The 20,717-nt window shown below is 35.3% G+C and overlaps 1 protein-coding gene across 3 annotated transcripts in view; it reads left to right on the top strand.

Annotated features, from left to right (window-relative positions):
• LOC5567324 (semaphorin-2A) overlaps window positions 1-20,717 on the top strand; it is a 418,406-nt gene that overhangs the window by 81,943 nt on the left and 315,746 nt on the right. Inside the window, exon 1 of one of the 3 annotated variants that reach the window (XM_021842535.1) lies at window positions 2,692-3,412. The exons of the other annotated variants lie outside the window; for them this stretch is intronic. The gene's annotated coding sequence lies outside the window, so the exon portion shown is untranslated. Of the gene's footprint in view, window positions 1-2,691; window positions 3,413-20,717 lie in introns of those variants that run through there. 3 annotated transcript variants of the gene reach the window in all.

The raw sequence follows: 20,717 nt of genomic DNA, 5'->3' as shown, positions 1-20,717 counted from the left end.
TTAGTGGTATAATCAAAGTTTCCAGGAAAACAATAGTAGTTAAAACAAAACAAATACCGTACAGTGAACTTTTAACATATTGGCTATAATTTTGCTGAACAAACTTGTGTCAAAATATTTACTCATTTTTAGTTATAACAGTTTCAAAAATGATTGTCTTATTCGAACTTTTGCCCCACCGGTGGGGCAAGAGTTCGAATCTAGTGTGGGGCAAAAATTCGCTGGCTAAAACACAAAATATCGACCCTTTTATGACAGGCAGATACCTTACACCAGCCGGAAGCTCAAGTTTAACGAAAAATACACACTAAATTTTCATCAAAAAATTGCCCAAAACGGAGTTAATTGTAATATACTCAAAAATAGCAGTTTTCCGCAAAACTAAGTGGAAATGTAAAATTTTGGTGACAATTTTCACACGATCAGACAAATTTTACTAAATTTGAAGATAATATGTGGATTTTAGGCAATTTTAAATTTTTCCGTGATTTTATACATGGGTCGAACTTTTGCCCCACTATGGGCCAAAAATTGTTTTCAAGCATTTATGAAAAAACTAATGCACCTCAAAGCAACCTTATGATAGGCCTAGAAACGCCCTTACATAAAATATTGAAAAAGATTGATGAAATATCGGCAACGCAGTCTTTTTTGTTAAAAACGAGTTTTATTATTTAACCCGACGTTTCGACGCTGGTATGGCTGGTATGCCGATATTTCATCAATCATTGAAAATACAGTCGAACTCTCAATAGAAAATTGAAAAAGATTTTATCTTCAATTGGTTTCAATATACACATAAATTTTCGCCTACACTCCGAATTAGTTTTGCCTATAAATTTACGAAAAACGTATTGCCTGATTTTTTGTTGTTGTTTTTTTTTATAAAATTGAAGGCTATGAAATGTAGTTTTTCGACATAAACATGCTTATGAATAGAAGTGAACTGAATTTGTTTGATTACATTTCAATTTTTTAGTAGTATCTTAATCCTTTTTATCCCTTACATAACAATAAATTTATTTAAAAAAACAATGCATGTTACGGTCGCGATTCAAATATATCAGTTTGAATTCAGGGATAATTTAGCGGGAGTTTGATTATAATTATCAAGATTGTCAAATGGTATAAACTTCCCAAGTGAGAATAAACTTTAATTCTCCAACAACTAAATTTCTTCTGACTTTTCGTTTAATTACATGCCACAAACTATATCTCGTAAAAATGGAAAACATCACTGAGTTTATTATTTTTTTTTTGCACATGGCGTATCGGTAAAGCGCCAAAATAGCCCATTATGATTTTAATAATTCTATTCATACTTGTTTGGTTACGAAATTGGAGGTCATCAAGGTAAGGATCTCTTAAGGGACTTTTTCAGATATAGCAGGTTTCCGACGGTCACAGTGACCAATTCTTGATTTCCCGGAGGGTTTTTGAAACTAGGCATGTGTGCCTTTCATGTAAGCTGAACAGAACTAAAATTGGTCAACACACTTGTTAGCTGTTTGAGCTTTCAAATCGAAAACGATCCTAAGACGCAATATGATTTTTTTTGTTATTGACCAAAGACGGCAACAAACTTTAATTTCCAGACGAGTGTGTAATAGAAATAAAAAAACTATTTTTCAATATATAATAAACTAGAAAATAAAAAAAAACTGCTCCATAGACATGTACAACTTGTGTCAGGCTTCATAAAACGTTCAGTAAAATCTCCATGAGTTAATGTTCCATGGCTTTACATCGACACATAGAACCATATAAGAAACAAATAACATGATTACTGCGAAGGTCTCTCAAATCTGTTTCCAAAAGAATTTTTCTTCCATGATTCGCTGTTCCCATGAATTGCTGGTCACTACAATATCGACTCATGTAGATTTTACTGTACATCTGTCTAGGACCCTATTACAAAATAAGTACCATAAATCAATCTCAGATACATTCGGGTCCATTACTCGCATTGAAACCTTATACTGGAATCATGAGTTTTTCTGTTTAAGGGATTTATTGGGCCATTATTTGACAGGTTTCTAAGATCTGTGTCAAGAGTTATAATTGCCCTTAGAGTTATAAATATATTCCAAGGAATACCTACATTCACCACACGCTAGAAAGAAAACAAATCTGACTGAAAATTAGAGTTTGTGCTGATAAAGAAAAGCACTTAACAATCTATCATCCATTCTTGCACCGAGCAATATCTTTGTTATCACTGCTGTGCGCTTTGCATCCAACTGAGTTGAATTTCTGAGGCTGTTGTTCATTCCAAAAACTTTAGATCACATTCCGGATTACCCACCATCAAACCAACGTTCATCATGAACAAAACAGTTCATGCAATCCTACCGTTCGCAATTGAACCGTTTGCGCTCGGTTTCAGTGACCTTTCGTTACCACATTCCCGTTGAGAGCATTTCAAATGAACCGACAACAAACGGCAAAACAGAAAATGGCAGACTTGCCAAGAGGAAGCAGCGCCGCAGTCACAAACAGCATTCATGCTTCCACGCCGCCTTCGGAACCGGTCGGCTGATTCATCCGTTAACTCACCAGAACAAGCGTTCTCTGTTTCGGGTTTGCCTTTCCACCTTCGGCTCTCCTGATGCCCATATGGACCCGAACGGCTGACAATTCGTTCCCGGTTTCGTGAATGTATTGGCTGGATGACGAACATAAAGGCGCCTTAGTCTACTTTGAACTTCGGTCGGTAACGGACGCGCGTTTATGAGAACTATCGCTGCATCAGTTTCACTCGGTAGTTTAGAGTGCGGATTTTAACCACACTGTATATTTATGTTGGCAGTGTCTCGGATCTGAGAAAAACCTGCCCAATAGCATCATTGCCGCCCGCCATCGCCGCTGCAGAACGGCTGCTTCTGCTCGGACTGTGCGAACATACACACACGGCTTGTTTGCACTATTCGGCTCTGTTTGTTATGTTTAGCCCGGGAGAGGACGCTGTGTGTTTCGTTGGTTTCTGACGATTGTTGAGTCTCCGGGATTATAGTTCGACCTAATTGCAAACCACTGTTCTTGGTTGGGTGCAACGATTCACGATTTGGAGTTCAGTGAGTTCGACAGACCACATCGGATGGACATGGATCGCATGTTGCAACGTCAATGACGAAGATTTTGTCGCTTGGGAAGATATCGTGACACATTTGAACGGTGTTTGGAGAAGTGTGAAAGATAACCCAGTGATTGGATGAAATTCAAAAAGTTTAAGTGAACAAGGTCGACTAGAAGGAGTTGACTGGGTACAAAAAGAGAAGATAAATTCACGCAATAAAAGTGCGCTCGAAGCAAAAATTAAAGATGCACAAAGAATGAAAATAATGCAAAAAGTTATGATGCGAGTGATCAGTTGGCTCCGTGCACTGAGAAGAGAAGAATAAGTTTTTACCAAGTATGTAATTTCCAGCATAACTTTGTCTCACTGTCTTTCATTTTCGGAGAAGTTAACAGCATTCACAGGAAGCAAGATAGTTGTAGCAACTTAGTGAAAGAGACCCACAGATACACGTATAAGCGGTTTGAGTGGACCGTATACACATATTCTTCGCGGTTCACTCCGAAACAAAGAGCGAAGAAAGCAGATGTAAAGCTGACAGAACCACTTGGAAGAAAGAAAAGAGATAAAATGAAAACTAGTTTTTCATTATTTTCGGAATTCACGGTACCCTGCACCGAAGTTAGCCAAACGTTAGCTAGTTCATTCATCCCGACGCGATAATTGTTCACAAAACCGGATCGGAATCAAACGAATGAAACCCATTTCGCTTGTTTAAATTGCACTTACAATTAATTGATCGTTAATATGTTTGTGGTCGCACCAAGTTGCATCGCAAATTTAGTATTTCAATGGGATATGCGTCTGTCGATCCACTAGATGTCTGTGAATGGCACATCTCAATGTAAATAATTAAACTGCTGACCTTCCGTGGTTGATGGAGACCGCATTTGCTATCATGGATGTTCGAATTCTATACGTATGTCAGAACAGACATGCTACTTCCATGTGGATGAGAATTGCCAATGATGTTGAGTTCATGTCTATCGATGGCAGCTGTATGTTTCGACAGTTCAAGTCGTCAGCTCAGCGTTTCCAGCCGTCAGAGATCTTGGAATGGTAATCGCGAGGTTCTTTGTATAATAAAAAATACAATTTTCAAATTTTTGGTCATTACGAGGATTACATGGCATTAAAAATGATTCAAAAATTTTAGGAATTTAATGATTTATTACCTTATTTTGTTTGAATTGAATGCATATTTCACTTCATGTTTCAGATGGAATGTGAGTATGGGTCCAGATTAATGTCTATCAAATGTATACCACGGACTTTATGAACAAATCTATGGAATCACTTAGGCTTCTTAGAAGCGTTGGGCTTTGCAAGAGCATACTAATATATAAGCAAAGGAATGTGTCGCATTGTTTGAGCAGAAGACCTTTTTACGGGGTGTCGGGTCTATCGAACACTATCAATACGCGCAACTGATCGATAAGGATATGAGTAAATGTGTGAATCTGTGATTTATCGAGATGTGCAAAACAAAAACTGTCATTCTACCGAGAATACTCTTGAGATTATGAAGATATGGATAACGAAGGCCAGTACAATTTGATGCTAATAAGCATTTCAATACACCCAAATATTATTGCATAATTCAAATATTGATTTAGAAGAGAATCTTTTTTCAAGGGTAATTTTCTCTGCATAAAAAACATTAGGCAGAATCTGTTTTGTCATTTATATAAGATTGCCGTTGTATTACCTAGTAGGACGTGTAGTAGGCTTCAAACAAATTAGTGTAAATTATGTCACATTATTATTTACAGTTTTTTAAACTTCCTAAACTTGGAACCCTCGGGGACAACAACGTTCTGGAAACAATTCGTGACATACAAACACCATTCCATTTTTATTCATAAAGATAAATAGAAGATAGATTAACAAAGAATTGTTCTTCGTAGATTCTGTCTAGAGGATCAGCTGTTCTGTTATTTTAAATTTTGACGTTTCTTGGCTAGTATTCATTTATATATTTTACAGGATTGCTGTGAAAAATTTAGTCCAGCTATTAGAACGACGGAATCTAGTTTATGTGAATCCTTGATGGATTTTCTGCCATAAGCACAATACATTATAAAATTGTTTAAAAAAGTTCTATGGAAAGTTTTTAATGGTATTCCCATGAACTTCGTATGAGTGAATTTTCGTGAGATTATTTTTGCAATTTGAATAAATTTAAAAAAAAAATTTAAATTCGTTTTACCTCGAAGACATATTATCACTTTTGATTTTATCCGTGCAGACGTTTGTGACGAAATAGTATAGTAAGCATAGACAAGTTTTGATAGATTACTGTGAAATATGTACAACATTGTAAAAAATATATGAGAAATGCACTACTACAGTAGGCATTGCAGTTTACAGCAAAACGGTTGGTGAAGTGTAGCTAGTTGTTAAACAAACATTTTTCAACAGCATTTTCTCCTAAATTCTGCAAAATTAAAACTTATGACGGAGACGAATGGTTCGTAGATGCTGGATTGGATCTCGTAAATTGCGGTCCTCCATGTAAACGGATTAACCACCAAGAGCAACTTAGTTGGAAATCGCACTTTACATGGACGGGTTGTGTCCTATTGCTTTTTGAAAACGGTTCCCAATGGCCCCTGCATGACCAGGATTTCCAACTAGGCGTTTCACATGCAGTTGTATTTACGAATCAGACATTTTAAACGAAGGCAGACAACTACTAAACATTTGATTAAGCTGTATTTAACAGCATATGAACTGCAGTGCGTAATAGTGCAATTCAGTCATCAGCACTGAATCAACGGGATTTGCATTGCTTAGTATTTCCGATAAGGTTCATATGAAAACTGATGGATTCACTAAAATCGGTTGGTACTTTTCGCTATGGAAATTTTCTCGATTTCACAGGGCATTGAGTATCTTCGTACCTGCCACACGATATACACATGTAAAAATGGTCAATTGACAAAGGAAGCTCTCAGTTAACCCTTACATCCCCTACCCCCGACAAGGCATTCTCAAATAGCTGCCATTTCCTCAATTTCTGTTTTTTCAAGCCACCCATAAAATGGGAATATCCCAAAGGGGCCCTGGCAGAACCTGTGTCAGTTGCTCCGGAGTAAACACATCAGTTGATACCTAGCTTATACTACATTTATAGACAAATTCTAATTCTACATTGTTCATTTATGGCAAATATCTTGTATCTTCTAACATTCTTACAGAATTTTTCTTGGTTGATTCCCCTTCAGTCTCTGCTGGGTTCTTATTAGTTCCTAGCAGGGGTTATCTGGAGATCTTTCTATATACTCCATGACGAATTTGCTAAGGATCGTGGAAAGAACCTGAAAAGGCTTGTCGAGTTTGTGTGCCTTCCATCCTACATTTATTGGTATTGCATTCATAACTCATGAAGATTGAGCCGTGACACAACATTCTTTGTAACATGTTCAGACTTCATTCTTGATTTATTTTCATATTTTTTCGAGTTCATGAGGATTGAAACATTGCAAGCAATATTTTGGTTATGAAAATACCCTGGTGGAATCTATTCCTTGTGTTTTGAAGTTGCAAAATCGATTGATACCGAGTTTATTCTTTATTAACTGATTTTTTTTTCAAATTCAAGACGGCGAACAGCATTTTTTTGCTCATGAAATAGAATTGTCTACGAAGAGGCCCTGGTGAAAGCGTTTCCAGGTGTTTACAAGTGGCCATATAAGTTGGTTTTGAGTTTATTTTTCATTTATTGACAAGTTCATGGTATGTTGTCTCCAAAAATACTCTCGTGGAACCCGTTTCAGATGCTCCGGAATGACCACATTGGTAGTCAGTTTATGCTTCGTTTATCGTAATGTACTTCCGAATTCATGAAGATTGAGACTTCGCACGGTATGTTTTGGACATAGAACCAAAATGTCCTCAAATAGGCCCTGGCGGAACCTGTGCCAGGTGTTATGACGTGGCCATATCCATTAAAATGTTCATTCTGCGTTCATTGACTTGCTCATTTGAATTCATGAAGGTTGGAAAGGGGTAGCGGTAAACGCGCAGCTATTCAGCAATATCAAGCTGAGGGTCGTGGGTTCGAATCCCACCGGTCGAGGATCTTTTCGGGTTGGAAATTTTCTCGACTTCCCAGGGCATAGAGTATCTTCGTACCTGTCACACGATATATGCATGCAGAAATGGTCATTGGCACAGTAAGCTCTCAATTAATAACTGTGGAATTGCTCATAAGAACTCTAAGCTGAGAAGCAGGCTCTGTCCCAGTAGGGACGTAATGCTAGAAAGAAGAAGAAGAAGAAGAAGATTGGAAAGTCGGACGGCATGTTTTGCTTAGAAAATAAAAATATCCCCAAAGAGGTCATGGCGCAACGTGTGACAGGTCCTCCGTAGTAATCATAGGGAAAGTATACCAGTTATGGCCATAGTGGTTTCCTATTTGGCCATATGTGAAATTTCAATAACCTTTACATTTTGATTTTTTTTGAATGTTTTAACATTAAGATATATTTTATATCTTACTGCTAAAACACACAACCCCCCCCCCTTATTTAAACAATACCGACAATAGCAATATTTAACTCGAAGGAATCCACAGTTCAACGAAAAAAACTATGCGACTTTTGCACCCAAATTTCTTATTATCACAGACGAATCTCGCATACAATTTCGCAGTACAAATGTATACAAGCAAGGTATGTCATGCGATAGGTTGTTTCAGCTTTTTGATAGTTGGCCAGTTAGCCTACCCAGTTAAACAGAACTTTTTTATAATTTCTTAATTAGTATCATTTCAAACATTACATTCATTATTTCTTATATCTAGGTGTTCTGTGTTATAAGAAAACACTATCATCCTAATTTGGTAAAACTAATCTAAGACTTTATTAACATTTTGTTAATAACATATTACATTTCATTGCCATAGCAGTTCAGATTTTTTACCGATGAGTTGATTTCACCTGCTTATAAGAGAAAAAAAATGTTTTGAATATACTTAACCTAACTTGACCTAAACATATAACGCATTAATCATGGCAATAGAAGATTGTAACGATTTGCGCCTGAAATTATTAATTATTTTATTTGACATTTGTTCCAATGTTTCAACATTGGATATTCTGTGTAACTCATTGGTACTATACCAGGGAGGAAGCCTCAGAATCATTTTCAAAATTTTATTTTGAATTCTCTGCAAAGCTTTCTTCCTGGTTTTACAACAGCTAGTCCATATTGGTACAGCATACAACATGGCTGGCCTGAAAATTTGTTTGAATATCAAAAGCTTGTTCTTAAGACAAAGTTTTGATTTTCTATTAATAAGGGGATAGAGACATTTTATACATTTATTACATTTGGCTTGAACGCCCTAAATGTCTCAAACATCCCTGAGGTAACTCAGGTAAGTCAGATGTAAAAATATTATATAAAATTGGTTCAAAATGCTGCCTTGGGGAACACCAGCTCTTACATGAAGTCTTTTAGATCTGGAGTTCTGATAATTAACCTGAAGCGTACGATTTGACAGATAACTTTTAATTATTCTAACAATGTATGTTGGAAAATTAAAGTTTTTTAATTTTACAATCAAATCTTCATCGACAGGGTTTGGTGTGGAATGCTTTTTCTATGTCTAGAAGACCAAGACCAGTAGAATAGCCTTCAGATTTGTTGGAACGGATGAAATTTGTTACACGTAAAAGTTGTTGAGTGGTCGAATGTCCATGGCGGAATCCGAGCTGTTCATAGGCAAAAACTGAATTTTCGTTGATGTGGGCCATCATTCTGTTCAAAATGACCTTTCAAAAAGTTTACTGATGGAAGAAAGCAAACTGATTGGAAGCTTTTGCCGGATTTTTTTCTGGTTTTAAAATTGGAACAACCTTAGCATTTTTCCGTTTGTCAGGAAAATATGCTAATTGGAAACATTTGTTGAATATATCAACTAAAAATGATAAGCTTCTTTCTGGAAGTTTCTTGATGAGGAAGTAGAAATTTCCATCATTGTCAGGAGCTTTCATATTTTTGATTTTTTTAATAATAGTTCTCACTTCTTCCAAATCAGTCTCACAGGCATTTTCGAAAACGTTCTCTTGATTGAGAATATTTTTGAAGTCGTGAGTAACTTGATTTTCAATTGGAGTAGTAAGTCCTAAATTGAAATTGTGCGCACTTTCAAACTGCACAGCAAGTTTTTGAGCTTTTTCGCAATGAGTTAGTAATAATTTGTTTTCTTCTTTCAATGCCGGTATTGGCCTCTGAGGTTTTTTTTTCAAAATTCTAGATAATTTCCAAAAGGGCTTAGAGCCTTAGGGTCCAGTTGATAAATCTTTTTTTCAAAATTTTTGTTTCTTAATTGTGCAAAACGTTTTTGATTTCTTTTTGCAAATCCTGCCATATAATTTTCATAGCAGGATCGCGAGTGCATTGAAATTGGCTTCTCCTCACGTTTTTAAGACGGATCAAGAGTTTAAGATCATCGTCTATAATCACGGATTCAAATTTTACTTCACATTTTGGAATTGCATTGCTCCTGGCTTCAACAATGGAATTTGTTAAACTTTCAAGATCTTTGTCAATATCAATTTTTGTTTGTAATGGAATATTAACATCAAGATTAGAGTCAATAAATGTTTCATATATATTCCAGTCGGCTCAAAAATAATTGGAAGTGGAGCTGATAGGAATGAGAATCACTTCATGGGATATTTGAAATGTAACAGGGACATGATCAGAATCAAAATCAGCATGAGTTACTAATTGGCTACAAAGATGACTAGAGTCGGTTAAGATTAAGTCAATCGTAGATGGATTTCTAGAAGAGGAAAAACATGTAGGGCTTTCAGGGTATTGAATTGAAAAATATTCTGAGGAGCATTCATCAAATAAAATTCTGCCGTTGGAATTACTTTGAGAATTATTCCATGACCGATGTTTGGCATTAAAGTCACCAATGACAAAAATTTTGACTTATTGCGAGTCAATTTTCGCAAGTCAGTTTGGAGCAAATTAACTTGCTGTCCAGAGCATTGAAAAGGCAAATAGGCAGCTATGAAAGTATATTTACCAAGCTGTGTTTCAACTGCAACACCTAAAGTTTCAAAAACTTTAGTTTCAAATGACGAAAATAGTTAATGTTTTATACGCCTATGAATGATGATTGCAACTCCCCCACATGCCCCATCAAGTCAATCATTACGATAAACAAAAAAGTTAGGATCTTTTTTTAGTTTGGATCCAGGTTTTAAATATGTTTCAGTAATAACTGCTATATGCACGTTATTAGCTGTAAGAAAATGAAACAGCTCGTCCTCTTTACCATTCAGAGAACGAGCATTCCAATTTAAAATATTTAAAATATTATTTGGATCCATTAGAAAAACGTAATCCAATCCAATTGTAAATTTTACACCAACTTAGACTGCTTCAGTCATAAAGGTGGCTTTGAACATTGCATCTATCATTAGATTCAATTGTTCAGTTAGAAAATTAAAATCAGAGGCAGACATATCACTTGAAGTGGATACATTATCTGATGATTTCCCATTAGAATTTTAAGTAGACGATGAGGCGGAGTAGGAGTTACCTGTGGCGGTAGGGTTTTTTTTCCATTTGATTTAAAACAAGTAGAATGGGTACTGTTAAACAGATCTTGCTGTGCGCAATAAATTGTACTGTGATAATCGTTGAGTCTAATCGGGGGAAAATGTCGCAGCGAAATCATGCTTCGAATGCCTTCAAAACTCTTATCAACTCAATTTGAATGGACTGCCTTTTTTGTTCTTGTAGATAGTTGATCAACATAAGCATAACATGTTTAGAATGTCATTTAACTTAAAATTCCCCGAGAATAGAAACTAAATAATGATAAACATCATTATTATGCAGTGGAAAAAAATGTAAATATTTTGCATTGAAATATACTTCCATAAAATTTGAAATAAAATTTCGGGAAACACGGGAATTCCGGGACATCAGAACTTATATCCCGGAAAATGTGAAATCCCAAAATATTCCAAATACCGTCGCTAAAGCTGGGAAACAGTAAAAAATGTTGGTATGCCCAAGTAAAAACCAACCAATATGTCACTTACACCACTTTGGGTTTAGGCCCCTCAATTTTCAGATGCTTTTCGTCGTACGAAAATGTTCCGTAGCCATTCAAAAGTTGAATATCTAGAAACATTTTAGTATTGCAATGCCCTTCAATTCAGCAGACGAATTTGTTAATGTTTCTAGAATGTAAGGCATTGCCAACATCAAATTGTATATGCTCACGGTTAGATTGCGTAGATATGTATTTTATATTCATGTAACAATATGCCTTATTCTAAACATAATTTGTTAACTCTAATTTCTACACATAAGTTATCACTAATCTTTATTTAAGTTTTATTGTGAATTTGAAAAGTTACTAAAATTATTATGTCTAATTTCTGACTTAGTAACAAAATTTCACTTCTTGATTAAGGAAGATCAATGTTTCGTTTGTGAAATTCCTGATATTATAGAAACAATCTTGTGAAAATCATGGAAGGATAGTAATGTATTAGTAATTTTCGAAGAAGGCTGATAATAATTCGATAAAGATTCTGATTAGAATCCAAGAAGGTTTCTGAAGAGATTTGACAGAAAAGTTCAATTTCCTGAAAGGTTTCTGATGAGCTCCCTGATGAAAATCCTGGAGGTATTTTGATGAGAAGGATCCCGTTGAGAATCGTTGAAGAATAATGATGAAGATCCTGATGCGACCCCTGCTAGGTTTCTGATGAAAATCCTGAATAGTTTTGATTAGAATTCTTGAGTGATTATGATGTTCTCATCAGAGATTATGATGGAAATACTGAAATCCATCATTTATGATGATTCTGAAAGTATCTTGGAGTAATTCCCCCAACCCTCGAAGGAATTTGAGAAGCGGTTATTAGGGATTTTCATAAGAATTCAGGAAGAAATTCTGAATGGATTTGAATGAGAATCCTCGAAGGATTTTGATAAGTATGGTATTCTAAAAGGATTTTGTTGAGAATGCTGAGAAGATTCTGATGAGAGTTCTAAGAGGATTTATGAACAATTTGAGAAGATTTCTAAGATTTCTAAGAAAAACCATGGAGGATTTCAATGAGAATCATATGACGAATCTGATTAGAATACAAAGAGAAATCTGATGAGAATTCTGATAGGGTTTTTATAAGATTCTCGTATGATTCGAAATTTCGTAAATAATGCATTGATATTATGAAATGAAGAAGTCGAACTTTGTTGCTTATCCAGAGCATCGGTGTATCAACCTTTTCAAAATATTTTAACCAAGCTCTCGATTGTCACATTGTAAGTAGCTCAAGGTTTCGTGATGGAAATAGTGGAAAGATTATTATGTAAATCCTTAATTATGATGACGATCATGGATGGATTCATATAAAATTCTTGAAGGGATCCCTCTTATCCCGGAAGGAATTTGATAAGCGTCTAGGAACCGTTCTTATGAGATTTCTGGAAGGAATTTTATAGGAATCCAAGAAGGATGCTGATGAAAATTATGATGGATTCTGTTAGGATTGATTAAAACGTAGCAAGGAATTTGATGGAAATGCTGAAAAGATTTCTGAAAGGATTCTGATTACAATCCTGAAAGGATTCTGATGAGAATTTTGCAAAGATTCTGATGATAATTTCGCAAAGACGCTGATAAGAATGCTGCAAGGATGCTGACAATGCTGCAAGGATTTGGATGAAAAACCTGGACAAATTCATATAAGAATCTGGATTTTGAAGATCATTCCGAGAGGATTCTGATGAACATACTGAGAGAATTCTGATGAGCATGGAACGAATCTCTTGAAAAACCTCGAAAGACCCCGAAAGGTTTCTGGTAAAAAATCTGAGACGATGCTGATGAGAATCCTAAGATGACACTGATGGTATTCTAATAGGAATTTGTTTGGAATCCTGTGAGGATTCATGAACATTTTGGGAGGATTCTTAAGAAAAGTCTGAAAGGATTTAGATGAGAATCCTGTGTGAATTCTGATGAAAATTCAGAGAAGTTTGATCAACATCTAAGAGAGTATTGATGAGAATCTCACCAGAATCAAAATTTCAAAATTAGAGCATTGATCTGACGAAATTAAGAAGTGGAACTTTCTTTCTAAGCCAAAGTACCGGCATAAATATCTACCTATCCAGAACACATTAAATTAGCTCCCGTTTGTTGTACATTTACACGATTGGATTTTCTGTTCTTCATGATGAGAATTTCCCCTCAAATTTTCATGACCGTGTCGTCAGTAGATTATTTATCCTTAAAATTGTGAATTTAAGTTACGAGGTCATGTGGTTATGTCACAGTATAGATAATCAACATTAGAATCAGGTTTATTTTCCGAAATCTGAGAGTTCCAGATTCCTTTATCCGATCGTGTCAATATGTGAGGTGATTATTGTAGTGCAAAAATTTTGGGATCACAAAACTTAACAATACCTTATCTATAAACTTCCACGTTAATTCATTTTAAATATATTTAAATTCTTAGAATAATTACTGGTGGAATAATAAATGTGAGCACTGTTAAATTTGTTCGTTAGAAATATTAGTTTCAAATCAAAAAAGCTCAAGTCATCAAATTGCAACACAGATATTTCTCATATTACGGGTGATATCACTGATGAGAAGCTCAACACAAGTAAAAATTTGGTTTCATAGCAGCTTTAAATACCAAGCTTTGGTATTAGGTTTTCAATAAAAAAAATGTTAAATGTTGCTTTGGATACCTTGGTAAAAAATTCAGAATATTGTAAAAAATAAACAATCTTATGAGAAAAAGATGAGAATGTAATGAAAGAAATGAACTTTTATAATAGATAACAGAAACATTAATAAACAAATGTGATTAATCTTTTTGAGTATAATCTTTTACAAATTGCTATTTTACAACAATAGTTCATTTTTGAACATTCTGTTCTATTCCCAACACTACTCAAACGTTGCATTCCTAATATCACATTCTGTCCTAAATTACTCCTCAAGCGTAAGCAGAACCGAATTTTACTACTGTTTTGCATCATTTCCCGGTCATGCATCACATATTCCCTCAAATACGTTCTGCCTCCCCTTCCCCACCCACACCGGCGATCAATACCGAAAGCCCGCCTCCCTACCTGCCATGAAAACATCATCGTTTTCCTCCTAAAATGTCTCATTCGGTGTTTCGAAACGGTACCTACGGGATCCGACTGGCTGGGACCGATGGAAAAATCAGTCATAAAGTCATCAAACAAACACATGCATCAACATAGACTAGGAAACTCGGTTCATCTCTGGGGAGCCAAGTACCAAAAGATGCGATGCGGCCGAGGTCATTTAGCAGCCCACCCCTAGCAGTTATTACGAAGCGTTGCACACGTGCGACAACCATACACGATGACGACGCATACATTCTTCCTTCACCACCTACCGAAAGCATTCGGATGGTTGGCTGACTGGTAAGGTAACCATGTGGTTGTTGAAGGGAACCGACCCCGGGAGTAGGTGTGTGTACTTTCCGAGACACTTTTATTCCTCTGTTGCTCCGTGAGCAGCCGTTCCCTATAAAGTTTCGACCTACCGGAGAAGTTGGACCGACTTGTACAAATATAAAAGTGTGTTTGTGTGCACGGAGCCGAAGTAAGAAAGAAGCATAAGCATAGCTCTGCAGCAGCCTCTTTTATGCCACTAGACGGGTTTATGCTGGTGCTGGTGAGTCTTGGTCTTCTGCTCGCTCTGGCACGGCTGAGTTTGTTGTTTATTTTTTTTGCTACTCCTTCGGTTATTTTTATTGGAATGAATGGAAGACGTTCATCCGTAAAGGGGATACCCACGAAATAGATACTTCTTTTTGAAGCAAGTATTTAACTTTGGATTCAAGGTGTGGTGTGGAGCGTGGGATGGTCGAGACGTTAAGTGGTCTTGACTTTGAATCGGTTTTGTGCTTCGTGGATATATAGCTGAAATTGCAATATTTGAAGTTAGATGTACGAAAAATCTGAACACTAAATTTGATGAACGACAAACACATGAAACATTCAACAAATGTCATGTCTTTATCAGTATAATTTAAAATACTGCCTAAGACGCTGTAGTTAAGAATATTAACAAGTGATTTGAGTTCACATGTTTGTAAAAAGTATCTATTTTTAACAAAACCTTACTAAATTTCAAAACGTATATATTGTGATAATAAATACCTTATCAAAACTAATTGATAACTTTATTCATCATTCGCACATTATATTCCATGTGATTCGTTAATACTATGAAACGGGGCTGCTTCAGAATCATCTCTGAAATTTTAATTGTATCCTCTGTTGAGTAGTGTTTCTGGTGTCCTAAGACAAAGTTTTGAATTTCTATTAATAAGGGGATAGGGACATTTTACATATTTGGAACATTTGGCTTGAATGCCCTCAATGTGATTTTTGAAAGTTAAATTCTTATCTAGCATGAGCCCTAGATATTTAACTTCACCTGAACAACTTATTGGAACTCCTCTCATCGTGACAACATGTCTACTTGAAGCTTTTGGTTTATGTGGTAATATTATCAGTTGAGCTTTGGAAGCAATAGGAGAAATCTTCTATTTTTGCAAGTATGAAGAAAATATATCCAAACTCTTCTACAATCTACTACAGATGACACGCAGGCTTTGTCCTTTGGCGGAGAGGCCTGTGTCATCCGCAAACAAAGATTTTTGACATCCCTGAGGTAACTCAGGTAAGTCAGATGTGAAAATATTGTATAATATTGGTCCCAAAATGCTGCCTTGGGGAACACCAGCTCTTACAGGAAGTCTTTCAGATCTGGAGTTCTGATAATAAACCTTAAGTGTACGATTTGACAGATAACTTTGAATTATTCTAACAATGTTTGTTGGAAAATTAAAGTTCTTTTTAAATTTACGATCAAACCTTCATGCCAAACACTGTCGAATGCTTTTTCTATGTCTAGAGAGCAAGACCAGTAGAATAGCCTTTAGATTTGTTGAAACGGATTAAATTTGTTACACGTAAAAGTTGATGAGTGGTCGAATGTCCATTGCGGAATCTGAACTGTTCATTGACAAAAAATGAATTTTCGTTGTTGTGGACCATCATTCTGTTAAAAATGACCTTTTCAAAAAGTTTACTGATGGAAGAAAGCAAACTGATTGGACGATAGCTAGAGGCTTCTAGAAGATGTTTGTCTGGTTTTGAAATTGGTACAACCTTAGCATTTTTCCATTTGTCAGGAAAATATGCTAATTGAAAACATTTGTTGAATATATCAACTAAGAATGATAAACTACTTTTTGGAAGTTGCTTGATGAGGATGTAGAAAATTACATCATCGCCAGAAGCTTTCATATTTTTTAATAGTTCTCACTTCTTCCAAATCAGTCTCCCAAGAATTTTCGAAAACGTTTCGTTGATTGAGAATATTTTCGAAGTCCTGAGTAACTTGATTTTCAATTGGACTAGTAAGTCCTAAATTAAAATTCTGCGCACTTTCAAACTACATAGCAAGTTTTTGAGCTTTTTCTCAATTGGTTAGTAAGAAATTGGTTTCCTCTTTCAATACTGGTATTGGCTTCTGAGGTTTTTTTTTTCAAAATGTTAGATAATTTCCTAAAGGGCTTAGAGCCAAATTTTTGACAATTTTTTGTTTCTTAATTGAGAAAAAGGTTTTTTTTTATTTTTTTTTCTGCAAAATCTGCCATCTAAATTTCATAGCAGGATTACGAGTGCGTTGAAATTGCCTTTTCCTCACGTTTTTAAGACGGATCAAGAGGATCAACATTTATAATCACGGATTCAAATTTTACTTCACATTTTGGAATTGCAATGCTCCGGGCTTCAACAATGGAATTTGTTCAAGAGGATTGTCAATATCAAGTTTTGTTTGTAAAGAAATGTTGACATCAAGATTAGAGTCAATATATGTTACATATATATCCCATTCGGCTCGAAAATAGTTAAAAGAGAAGCTGATAGGATTGAGAATCGCTTCATGTGTTATTTGAAATGTAACAGGGACATGATTAGAATCAAAATCAGCATGAGTAATCAGTTGGCTACAAAGATGACTAGAGTCGGTTAAGACCAAATCAATCGTAGATGGATTTCTAGAAGAGGAAAAACATGTAGGGCTATCAGGGTATTGAATTGAGAAATATCCTGAAGAGCACTCATCAAATAAAATTCTGCCGTTGGAATTACTTTGAGAATTATTCCATGACCGATGTTTGGCATTCAAGTCATCAATGACAAAACATTTTGACTTATTGCGAGTCAATTTTCGCAAGTCTGTTTGGAGGCAAATATACTTACTTTTAAGAGCATTGAAAAGGCAAATAGGCAGTTATGAAAGTTTGTTTACCAAGCTGTGTTTAAACAGAAACACCTAAAGTTTCAAAAACTTTAGTTTCAAATGACGAAAACAGTTGATGCTTTTACGCGCATGAATGATGATTGCAACCCCCCCACATGCCCCATCAAGTCGATCATTACGATAAACAAAAAAATTAGGATCTTTTTTTAGTTTTGATCCAGGTTTTGATGCTATATGCACGTTATTAGTTGTAAGAAAATTAAACAACTCGTCCTCTTTACCATTCAAATAACGAGCATCCCAATTTAAAATATTTAAATTATTATTTATTGGATCCATTAGAAAAACGTAGTCCAATAATAATTTGATTTGTAAATTTTACACCGACTTGGACTGCTTTAGTCATAGTGGTGGCTTTGAACATTGCATCAATCATAAGATTCAATTGTTCAGTTAGAAAATTAAAATCAGAGGCAGACATATCACTTGATGTGGGTACGTTATCTGATGATTTTCCGTCAGAATTTCCGGTAGACGAAGAGGCGGAGTAGAAGTTTCCTGTGGCGGTAGAGTTTTTTTTCCATTTGATTTGAAACAATTAGAATGGGTTCTCATAGTATGAACAGGGGAGGAGTTCAAATTACCTGCTACGATATTGGCAAAGAATTTTTCTTCGAAATTAAAAGACGGATTGAAATTAGTTTGTGAATGAGCATGATTATGATCTGGTGGGTATGATTCCTAATCAAGCGATCGTTAACTGAAAAATGAGCATTGTTCGATACTCTATTAGGCAAATTGCGGAAATGCCTGGTACGAGCTTTGACGACTTGACTACGCGAAGGGCAAGCCTAAACATTTGACTTATGATTGCCCCGAAATTTGCGCATGTGAACTTATCGGTAGCTTCCTTCACTGGCCAGATGTCTTTGGCGTGAGAGGAACCTCCGCAAATCATGCATTTAGCATCCATGCGGCAATTTTTTGTTCCATGACCCCACTTTTGGCACCGACGGCACTGAGTTGGGTTTTGGTAATTTCCCCCAGGTTTCTGGATTTGTTCCCATGTCACACGGAAATCGAACATAAGTTTAGCTTTTTCTAAAGCTTTAATATTATTTAGTTCTTTTTTGTTAAAGTGAACTAAATAATATTCTTGAAGTTTTTTTTTTTTTTTTTAATGTCTTTATTAGTATCATTCCAAACATTACATTCATTTCTTATATCTAGGTGTTCTGTGTTATAAGACAACACTATCATCCTAATTTGGTAAAACAAATTTAAGATTTAATTAACATTTTGTTAACAACATATTACATTTCATTTGCCGTAGCAGTTCAGTTTTTTTTACAGGTGAGTTGATTTCACCTGCTTATAAGAGAGAAAAAAAAACCTTTTTAATATACTTAACCTAACTTAACCTAAACATATAACGCATTAATCGTGGCAATAGAAGATTGTAACGATTTTTGCCTGAAATTATTGATTATTTTATTTGACATTTGTTCCAATGTTTCAACATTGGATATCCTATGTAACTCATTGGTACTATACCAGGGAGGAAGCCTCAGAATCATTTTCAAAATTTTATTTTGAATTCTCTGCAGAGCTTTCTTCCTGGTATTACAACAGCTAGTCCATATTGGTACAGCATACAACATGGCTGGCCTGAAAATTTGTTTGAATATCAAAAGCTTGTTCTTAAGACAAAGTTTTGATTTTCTATTAATAAGGGGATAGAGACATTTTACATATTTATTACATTTGGCTTGAATGCCCTCAATGTGATTTTTGAAAGTTAAATTTTTATCTAGCATGAGCCCTAGATACTTAACTTCATCTGACCAATTTATTGGAACCCCTCTCATCGTGACAACATGTCTACTTGAAGGTTTCAAATAAAGAGCTTTTGGTTTATGTGAGAATAATATTAGTTGAGTTTTGGAAACATTAGGAGAAATCTTCCATTTCTGCAAGTATGAAGAAAAAATATCCAAACTTTGGTGGAGAGGCCTGTGTCATCCGCAAACAAAGATTTTTGACATCACTGAGGTAAGTCAGATGTGAAAATATTGGATAATATTGGTCCCAAAATGCTGCCTTGAGGAACACCAGGCCTTACAGGAAGTCTTTCAGATCTGGAGTTCTGATAATTAACCTGAAGTGTACGATTTGACAGATAACTTTGAATTATTCTAACAATGTATGTTGGAAAATTAAAATTTTTCAATTTTACAATCAAACCTTCATGCCAAACACTGTCGAATGCTTTTTCTATGTCTAGAAGAGCAAGACCAGTAGAGTAGCCTTCAGATTTGTTGGAACGAATCAAATTTGTTACACGTAAAAGTTGATGAGTGGTTGAATGTCCATGGCGGAATCCGAACTGTTCATTGGCAAAAATTGAATTTTCGTTGATGTGGGCCATCATTCTGTTCAAAATAACCTTTTCAAAAAGTTTACTGATGGAGGAAAGCAAACTGATTGGACGATAGCTAGAAGCTTCTGCAGGATTTTTGTCTGGTTTTAAAATTGGAACAACCTTAGCATTTTTCCATTTGTCAGGAAAATATGCTAATTGAAAACATTTGTTAAATATATCAACTAAAAATGATAAGCTACTTTCTGGAAGTTTCTTGATGAGGATGTAGAAAATTCCATCATCGCCAGGAGCTTTCATGTTTTTGAATTTTTTAATAATAGTTCTCACTTCTTCCAAATCAGTCTCCCAGGCATTTTCGAAAACGTTCTCTTGATTGAGAATATTTTCGAACTCCTGAGTAACTTCATTTTCAATTGGACTAGTAAGTCCTAAATTAAAATTGTGCGCACTTTCAAACTGCATAGCGAGTTTTTGAGCTTTTTCGCAATTAGTTAGTAATAATTTATTTTCCTCTTTCAATGCCGGTATTGGCTTCTGAGGTTTTTTCAAGATTTTAGATAATTTCCAAAAGGGCTTAGAGCCAGGGTCCAATTGAGAAATTTTATTTTCAAAATTTTTGTTTCTTAATTGAGCAAAACGTTTCTTGATTTCTTTCTGCAAATCCTGCCATATAATTTTCATAGCAGGATCGCGAGTGCGTTGAAATTGCCTTCTCCTCACGTTTTTAAGACGGATCAAAAGTTTAAGATCATCGTCTAAAATCACGGATTCAAATTTTACTTCACATTTTGGAATTGCAATGCTCCGGGCTTCAACAATGGAATTTGTTAAAGTTTCAAGAGCATTGTCAATATCAAGTTTAGTTTCTAAAGAAATGTTAACATCAAGATTAGAGTCAACATACGTTGTATATATATTCCAGTCAGCTCGTAAAT

Source organism: Aedes aegypti, chromosome 2, assembly GCF_002204515.2.
Source record: "Aedes aegypti strain LVP_AGWG chromosome 2, AaegL5.0 Primary Assembly, whole genome shotgun sequence".
In the NCBI taxonomy this organism is placed as follows: Eukaryota; Metazoa; Arthropoda; class Insecta; order Diptera; family Culicidae; genus Aedes; species Aedes aegypti.
Note: the sequence above shows the minus strand (reverse complement) of the source record. Positions and strands in the feature narration are given on the sequence as shown.